This window comes from Callospermophilus lateralis, chromosome 7 (genome assembly GCF_048772815.1).
Source record: "Callospermophilus lateralis isolate mCalLat2 chromosome 7, mCalLat2.hap1, whole genome shotgun sequence".
NCBI lineage: Eukaryota > Metazoa > Chordata > Mammalia > Rodentia > Sciuridae > Callospermophilus > Callospermophilus lateralis.
This window is the reverse complement of record NC_135311.1, coordinates 54552458-54560918: the sequence shown is the minus strand read 5'-3', so window position 1 is coordinate 54560918 and position 8461 is coordinate 54552458. Positions and strand designations below refer to the sequence as shown.

Below are 8461 nucleotides of genomic sequence, written 5' to 3'. Positions count from 1 at the left end.
CCTGGGCGCAGCTCCCGGCTCCAGCCCTGGATCTGGGCGGAGCTAAGGGGGCGGCGCCCGCCTGTGCAGTCCGCTCGCTGGCGCCTGGCTCTCACAATGTTAAAGAAGTTTAAGTTTAAAGGGGACTGCGAGCTGAGGAGCTCTCTCCTGTACCCTACGTCAATGGGGTAATCTTCTGCAAGATGGGGCTGCTGGAAGGCAGCAGCTTCACCCCGGAGTCCTCCAGGTAAGGCGCCCTCCGGGTCTCCTGCTCCTCCTGAGCTGCCACGCCCCCTGCGCAGCCTTGGCTGTTTCATGGACAGCATCCCTTCCCTTGGCCCCTTCGTTCCAGCCCTGCAGCCAGCCTCCTGAGCTCGATGTCCTCCAGGGACCGGTCTAAAACCAGTCAGGAATGTATGGATCAGCTCAAAGTGCTTCGCAAATGGGTTTATCTAGACTGGCCTTGGCTTCTGCGTTCCTGGCTCCAAATGGTTCCTGGTGACAGCTCTTTCCTCTCAATTCTCTAGGAATAGGGGAGATGGCCAAAGGGAGAGAGAGGATGCCTCTTGTTTTCCTTAAGAATCATCAAGTGCTTCTTACAAAGTGGAATTGGAGCTGTTGTTTTAAAAAAAATGACCCCAGCTGAGTTCCAAGAATCTGCTCTGAACAGCCTGTTCTTGGTGTCACTCTTCTTTCTGGTGGGCTAGAAGGGATTTTGCATGCCCAGATTGAGGCTGAGGTAGGCCAGGTCAGCCTTAATTTAAGGCAAGTGTTCCTAGCAGATGAGGCAACAGTCCATGAGACTATAGATTGCACCTCCAGCTCCAAGCTAATGCTCATCAAATTACCTGTCTTGAAGTGACCACTGTGAGTCTCAATGTGGGGGACTTAGAACCAGGAGGGAAGGCCAAATTCTGTGCTCATTTTGAAATGAGCCTCTCCCTGTGTGCCCTGTGCACTCTCTAGGAGAGACATTAGTAGAATGCAGCCAGGTGTGGCAATGTTCCTTGAGTAATTTCAGGGTTATTCACAGATTGATAGATTTGCCTTAGGTTGTTTTTTCTTTTCAAGAAAATAGAAAACAAAAAAAAAAGTTTATAACTGAATTTTTGAGTTCTTGAGGTCAAGGAGAAGGGTTAATAATCTTTGTTTAACTCACATTTAGTGGTCACAAACTTTATTTTTACACTAAAACTATTGTACTTTCTTTTTTATTTGTCATCCCATTAAAATTGTAAAGGAAATAATGTCAATGGATTGTGGAATTGAAGCCAGAAAATTGTCCCTTGTGGCAATATTGAAGTCTATGGGAACCCAATAATGTCTGGTTGGATAAACCAAAGGATGTGTAAAGCACTATTGATTCTCAAAATTAACAAATAGTCCACTGAGGATAATTTTAAAAAGTAAATTTTGGTAAAAAATCTGAGGATACTCAGCTAATTAATTATAGTACATATTTTTTAGAACACCTTGTAAGAGAATACTGAAATATTATAATATTTCAAATAATATATATGTATGTGTGTGAGAATGTGTGTGTGTGTGTGTGTGTGTGTGTGTGTGTGTAATACTAGCTCCCAAGGTAGGGAAAAGCCTATATCAATTCTGAATGTACTGTAGGTGAAAGTGACTGTCTTGTTTTACTGCTAGGTTCTACCCCCTGCCTGGAACAGTTAGGTGAATACTCCGGGCCCAATGGTGACACCTGGTGGTCAGGACACTTGTTGGCTACCTTCTTAATTCAGTTATTTAGTCACTGCAGGCAAGCATGTCCACTAGGCTTTTTGAAAAAAAAAAAAAAAAAAAAATATATATATATATTTTTTTTTTTACCAGGGCTTGTACTCCGGAGTACTGGACCACTGAGCCACATCCCCAGCCCTATTTTGTATTTTATATTTATAGACAGGGTCTGGCTGAATTGCTTAGCGCCTCACCATTGCTGAGGCTGGCTTTGAACTCACAATCCTCCTGAAATATACTATCCTATTTAATTCTCAAAGCAAGCCTAGGGATCCACATTTTGTGAATAAATGATTCAAAGTCCCCACAGATGATATATGTAATGCTGAGATTCTGATACAGGTGTAACGTCAAACAGGGTGATGCCAGATAAAGGGAAAAGTTTGTTCTGTGCTGAAGAGTTTCTAAATAGGCAGCTTCCTAATGGTTTTAAGGTGCAGTGGGTATCATTTGATTTGTCCTCTGCAAGATTTGGAAATGAAAAACTCTCCTGTGATAAGCTTCACCCTTTCTCTTCCAACTAAAATCTGGCTTTAATCAAGGTAAACACAGGTAAGCATATTGCTTGATTTTTTTGTTCCGTTTTTTATCTTTTAGGCTGAACAGAGAATAAGAAAAGTCTGATTATTAATTTATTCCCCCCTTCTTCCTCAATTCTTTTAAAAATTTTAATTTTTTTTTTCAGAATATTCTGTAGTTGGAATTGAACAGTTTGGAGCCCTTTCAGACTGGTGTCTTTTGCTTACTAATGTGCATCTAAGCTTCCTCCATGACTTTTCATGGCTTCCTAACTTTTTTTGTTTTTTAGTGCTTAATAATATTCTGTTATCTAGAATTCAATTCATTTGTTTTCATCAGAACATCTTGATTGCTTCCAAGTTTGGGCAGTTATGAATAAAGAAGCTATAAACATGCATAGTTAGGGTTTTATATGGATATTTTTTCAATTCACTGGATTAAATACCAGAGAACATGACTTCTGGACCACATGGTAAAAATGTTGTCCACGCTTTATAAAGGTGAATGGTTCACTGGAGGCCAATAATTAATATTCTGTTTTGTAAACATGTAACTTAAGCTCAAAAAAATTAAATGACTTACCCAAGTATTACACTAGTAATAAGTGATAGAGCAGGTCTAAACTTTGGGTTTTCTCCCTACTGGTCCAAGACTTTTTACTGTCTATGTGGCTTCCTCATTACATGACAGAGAAAAAAGTTTAGATTTCTTACCCAGAGGTCTAAGTCTAAAATTATCACACAGCTCAAAAAAGACTGCAGTAATGTCATACCTAGAACTGGGTGGGGAAAATGTACAAGCTAGAAAAGTATAATATTTTAAGACCTTCAAGAGTGATGAGGATATTAAAGTTTCAAATAAATCCAAGAGTTTTATTTATATTTAAAACTTGTTAAGTCAATAGTGAAATAGCAACTTATAAGAGGGATTAAAATACTTACAAATCCCATATCCTATAGCGTTTAATATCCAGAGTTGGGCTGGGTTTGTGGATCAGTGGTAGGGCACTTGCCTAGCATGTGTGAGGCACTGGGTTAGATTTTCAGCACCACATAAAAAAATAAATAAAATAAAGCTTATGTCCAATTATAACTAAAATATTTTTTAAAAAATACCCAAAGTAATGGGCTGGGGTTGTAGCTCAGCGGTAGAGTGCTTGCCTATCATGTGTGAGGCCCTGCAACACATAAAAATAAATAAGTAAAATTAAGGTATGTGTGGAACTACAACTAAAAAATAAATATTTTTTTAAAGAAAATCCAAAGTAAATAAAGAACTCCTTCAACTCAAAAATAATAAAATTTGATTAAAAAATGGGCAAAGGATTTCTCCAAAGAAGTTGCACAAATGACCAATAAGCACAAGATGTACAGCATCACTTATTATTAGGGAAATGAAAATCAAAACTACAATTAGGAACCACCTCACACCCATTAGGATTGGCTACTATTCAAAAATAATAATAATAACAAGTGTTGACAAGGGAATGGAAAAATAGGAACCTTCTTGTGTTGTTGGTCGGGTAATTGAAAATAGTGCAGCCACTATGGAAAACAGTATGGCAGTTGATGAAGAAACTTAATAAGCAATTCCACTTTGGGGTATAAGTCCCCAAAAGAATTGGTAACAAAAACCAAACAGGTATTTGGACACCCATGTTCATAGCATTATTTGCAGTAGCCAAAGGTGTAAGTATTTAAGTGTTTATCAAAGGTTGAATGAATAAACAAAATTTCGCATACACACATACAGTAGAATAGTATTCATCCTTAAAAAGGAAGGGAATTCTGATACATCATTAATGACATTTAAGGATATGATGCTATATGAACTAAGGACAAATACTGTGTAATTCTACTTAATATTAGTTAATCTGACCCAGAGTAGTAAGATTCATAGAGAAAGAAAGTTAGATTGGTGATTGCCAGGGAATGAATAGTGGAATAGGGAGTTGCTTAATTGAAATGGAGTTTTGGTTTTGTAAGATAAAGAGTTCTGAAGATTGGGCACACAACCGCGTGACTTTAATTAAGCCACTGATCTGAACTGTACACTTAAAAATGGTTGTGATGGAGAGTGTTATGTGTATTTTACCATTAATTTAAAAAAATGAGTAAATATTTTGACCAAGCCCCATATTTTTATAAGGCTAAGCTAATTACTTACGTGTTATTATATTCAAGTAAACTACATGAGTGTTAAAAATAATTTTCTGTAATACTCTATTTTTGATGAGTCCAGTCAGTCACTCTACTAACTAATATGATTTAGTAAACATATAGCTTAGGATTTTACAGTGATTATTTTTTATTTGACACATTAGGAAAGTTCCTCCATCATAGTATAACTGTTTAACTCTGAGGCATTGCCAAGTTGTTTTTCAAGAGGCTGCACTAGGAAATTGTTTCTTGACAGAAAGCATCAGTGCAAGCAAATGTGCTTCAGGTTGGCTGGGTTCTGGGGCCTCAGGGTTCTACAAAATTTAGATTTCAATCCAAAATCATGGTAAAACCTGTGAAGTTCAATGCCAGGACTGTGATGGTACAAGAGGGGAACATGGAAGGTGCCTACAGGACCCTCAGCAGAATCCTCACCATGGATTGGCACTGAGGAAATGAAGCTATAGTGGTGCTGTGATGTGCCCGGCCTCCTGTGAAGACAGGAAAACTGTGAAACTGCTGGTGGATCTGCAAAGTGAAAATGGCTCCAAAAATCAATTTCTTTTTTATCCCTCCCGAGTACGGACACTGGAACCCAGGAGCATTCTACCTCTGAACTGCATCCCTAGCCCTTTTTACAAACTTTATTTTGAGACAGGGTCTTGCTAAGCTGCCCAGGTTGCCCTCAAATTTGCAATCTTCATGCCTCAGCTTCCTGAGTAGTTGGGATTATAGGAAAATCAAGGTCAATTTCTGGGTTTTTGTTTTGTTTTGTTTTGTTTTGTACTCGGGATTGAACTCAGGTGCGCTCAACCACCAAGTCTCATCCCCAGCCTTTTTTTTTGTTGTTGTTTGTTTTTTTTGTGTGTGTGTATTTTATTTAGAGACAGGGTCTCACTGAGTTGCTTAGCCCCTTGCTTTTGCTGAGGCTGGATTTGAATTTGCAATCCTCCTGCCTCAGCCTCCCAGGCTGGTGGGATTACAGGCATGTGCCACAGCACCAGGTGGAAGGTCAATTTCTTGATGTGAAATAATCAGGCAGATCTGTGGCAGAGCTGCTTAAGCCTGTGGATAGAGATCCATATGTTTAGTTTTTGTCTCCACATCTTTTTTTTCCTATTTTCTGTTACCTGTCCTTACAATACACTCAATCAGGTATGTGCAGCAAGGCCTGCAAATATAGACACCACCCATTAGTCAGTGGTGGACCTTTCTTACTAAGTAAAAAAGAAACAGTCCAAAAGTACTCTAGGAGTAGAGTGGAGTTTGCCAGGGACTGGGAGTTATCTTTATTAAGGGTGAAAATTTGCGATTTGCCAAGATGAAAATGTTCTGAAGATGGTTGGTGGTGATGGTTGTACAAATGTGAATGTACTCAATGCCATGAAACTGTAGAATTCTAGTTAAATATTAACTTTTGTGAGTATTTTACTAATATATATATATATATATGTGTGTGTGTGTGTGTGTGTGTGTGTGTGTGTTAAATAAATCTGATTCAGAAAGTCAAGGTTGAATGTTTTCTCTCATAGAAGGAAGCTTGACCAAAGAAAGGGGGAAAAGTGGGGGAGGAATCCTGTGAAAATAGAAGGGAGATCAGTGGAGCAAGGGATGGGGAGGGAGGAGGAATGGGAAAGGAGAGGAACTATGGAATGAAATTGACCAAATTATGCTATGTACATGTGAATGCACCACAGTGAATTTGACTTTTATGTTTATAAATAAAGAACTAAATTTTAAAATTATAAATAAATAGAAGGAAGACCATTAGAGTAGAAGGGAAATAGGAGGAGGGAGAAGGAGAGGAAAAGGGGAAGTACTGGGGACTGAAGTAGAGCAAATTTTATTCCATAATATATAATGATGTCAAAATAAGCCCCACTATTATGTGTAACTATAATATACTAATAAAACATTCAGAAGTAAAAACATATGCTGTGTTGATAAAGATTTACTACTGATATACCACTCTTTAAAATGCCTTTTTAATTGATTTTTTAATATGACAGCATAATACATTACAATTACACTTACAGAGCACAGTTTTCATATCTCTTGTTGTATATAAAATATATTTACACCAATTTGTGTTTTCATACACGTACTTTGGATAATGATATGCAAACATAAGTCAAATGTTATTCAAGTCAAAATGTCTGACTTTCTGTCATCTTATTTTTCCCTTTTTTGGTTGAATCCTATCACTCCTATTTCAAAACTTAGCTCACAGACCACTTTTTCTAAGTAGTGTTTTCTAATTTCTCAGCTAGAATTAACAGTTCCATTTTTTTCTTTGAACTTACATTTAACCAGTAAGGAGAAAGAGCATATGACTCAGTAAATCCCAAAGGTATATAGCTAGAGAAATAAAAATAAAATGTTCATATAGAAACTTGCACATGAATTTTATATGGCATTATTCATAAGAGCCAAAACTATGTAAATGACCCCAGGATCTGTCAACTGAATAAAATGTGGTATATCCATAAAAGGGAATATTATTTGGCAATAAAAAGAAATGAAGTACTGATGCATGTTGAACTGTAGGTGAAACCTGAAAACATTATGTTAAGAAGCCAATCACAAAATACCACATATTGTATGATTTCACTTATATGAAATATCTGGAGAGTCAGGGGGTGGCGGCAAAGGAGGGGAGAGAACTGAAGAAGAAGATGGCGGGGAGCAGGAGGTAGCCTTGCCATTATCCCGACCCCAGAGGACTAAAAGCAAGCAAGCAGGACCACCTGTACTAGGAGTGCTACAGGGACATATGGGGAGGAGAGGATCTCCAACTGTGTCCTCACCAATGCCTACCATCTCAGCATCCTGCGGAACTGGGCAGGTCTGCGAGGCAAGACCTTGTTGGAGGTGGGCGCAGGCACTGACATTTTGAGCATATTTTGTGCCCAGGCTGGTAGCACCATTTGGCAAGAGGCCCGAAAGGTAGGGCGGCTCAACAGGCTGGAGGACCAAGTGCATGTCCTGCAGGGTCCGGTTGAGAAGGTGGAGTTCCCAGAGCAGGTGGATGCCATCGTGAGTGAGTGAATGGGCTATGGACTTCTGCATGAGTCCATGCTGAGATCTGTGCTGCACGTGCAGACCCAGTGGCTGAGGGAGGGCGGTATTCTCCTACTGGCTTCCACTGAACTCTTTGTAGCCCCCATCAGAGACCAGAAGTTGGAGTGGCGCCTAGGCTTTTGGAGCCAGTGGAATCAGCACTAAGGCATGGACATAAGTTGCCTAGAGAGTTTCGCCACAAGCTGCCTCATGAGCCACTTGGAGATCTTGGTGCAGGCTCTGTCCAGCCAGGATGTGTGGGCCTGGCTGCAGCACTTTGCTCAGCTCCAGCTGGCCTGTGCCATCCTGGGGCTGGAGCTGGAGGCAAGGTGTGTGGGCGCTTCCGCTACAGCTGTTATGACTGGGCACCCATGCCTGGTTTGACCTTTTGGTTCCAGGTGACCTTCCCTGGAGGAGATTCGGAGAAACCCCTGGTGCTGTCCATCTCGCCTTTCCACCTGGCCACACACTAGAAGCAGGCACTCTTCTACCTAAAGGAGACTGTACAAGTGGAGCAAGGCAGGGTCATTTCAACAGAGATCAGGCTGCTGCCCTCCCAGGACAACCCTCTTCACCTGAGCTTTCTGCTGTGCTGCAAAATGGGCGACAAGGAGGAAAAGACCAAAGACTTTCCCATGGGGGACTGAGCGTTGCTTTTTCTCCCAGCCACCTCCCAAGGCAGCTTGGCCTGTTTGGGAGAGGCATAGGGAGGTCAGAGGAGAAAGGGAGATCCCATGTGCAAGTAGGGGACTCTCTGTCTTTTCCCTCATGGCTCTTGGGGAGGGAGAGTGACTTCAGTCTTCATTAGAGGAGATTCTTCTGGCAATTTATAAAGCGATCTCCTCATTAGAGGAGATTCTTCTGGCAATTTATAAAGCGATCTCCTCAACCACGGATACAGCATGCTTATTGATAGGCTTTTAAGCCTTAAAAGCACGTGGTAACAAGCACTTGTATTTTCATTTCTTTTCTTTCATGCAGAAAAAAAAAAGATGGAT

At 40.2% G+C, this 8461-nt stretch overlaps 1 pseudogene; it reads left to right on the top strand.

Annotated features, from left to right (window-relative positions):
- The first annotated feature begins 356 nt into the window (after nt 1-356).
- Nucleotides 357-8110, top strand: LOC143404272 (protein arginine N-methyltransferase 6-like; annotated as a pseudogene).
- Nucleotides 8111-8461: the final 351 nt, after the last annotated feature.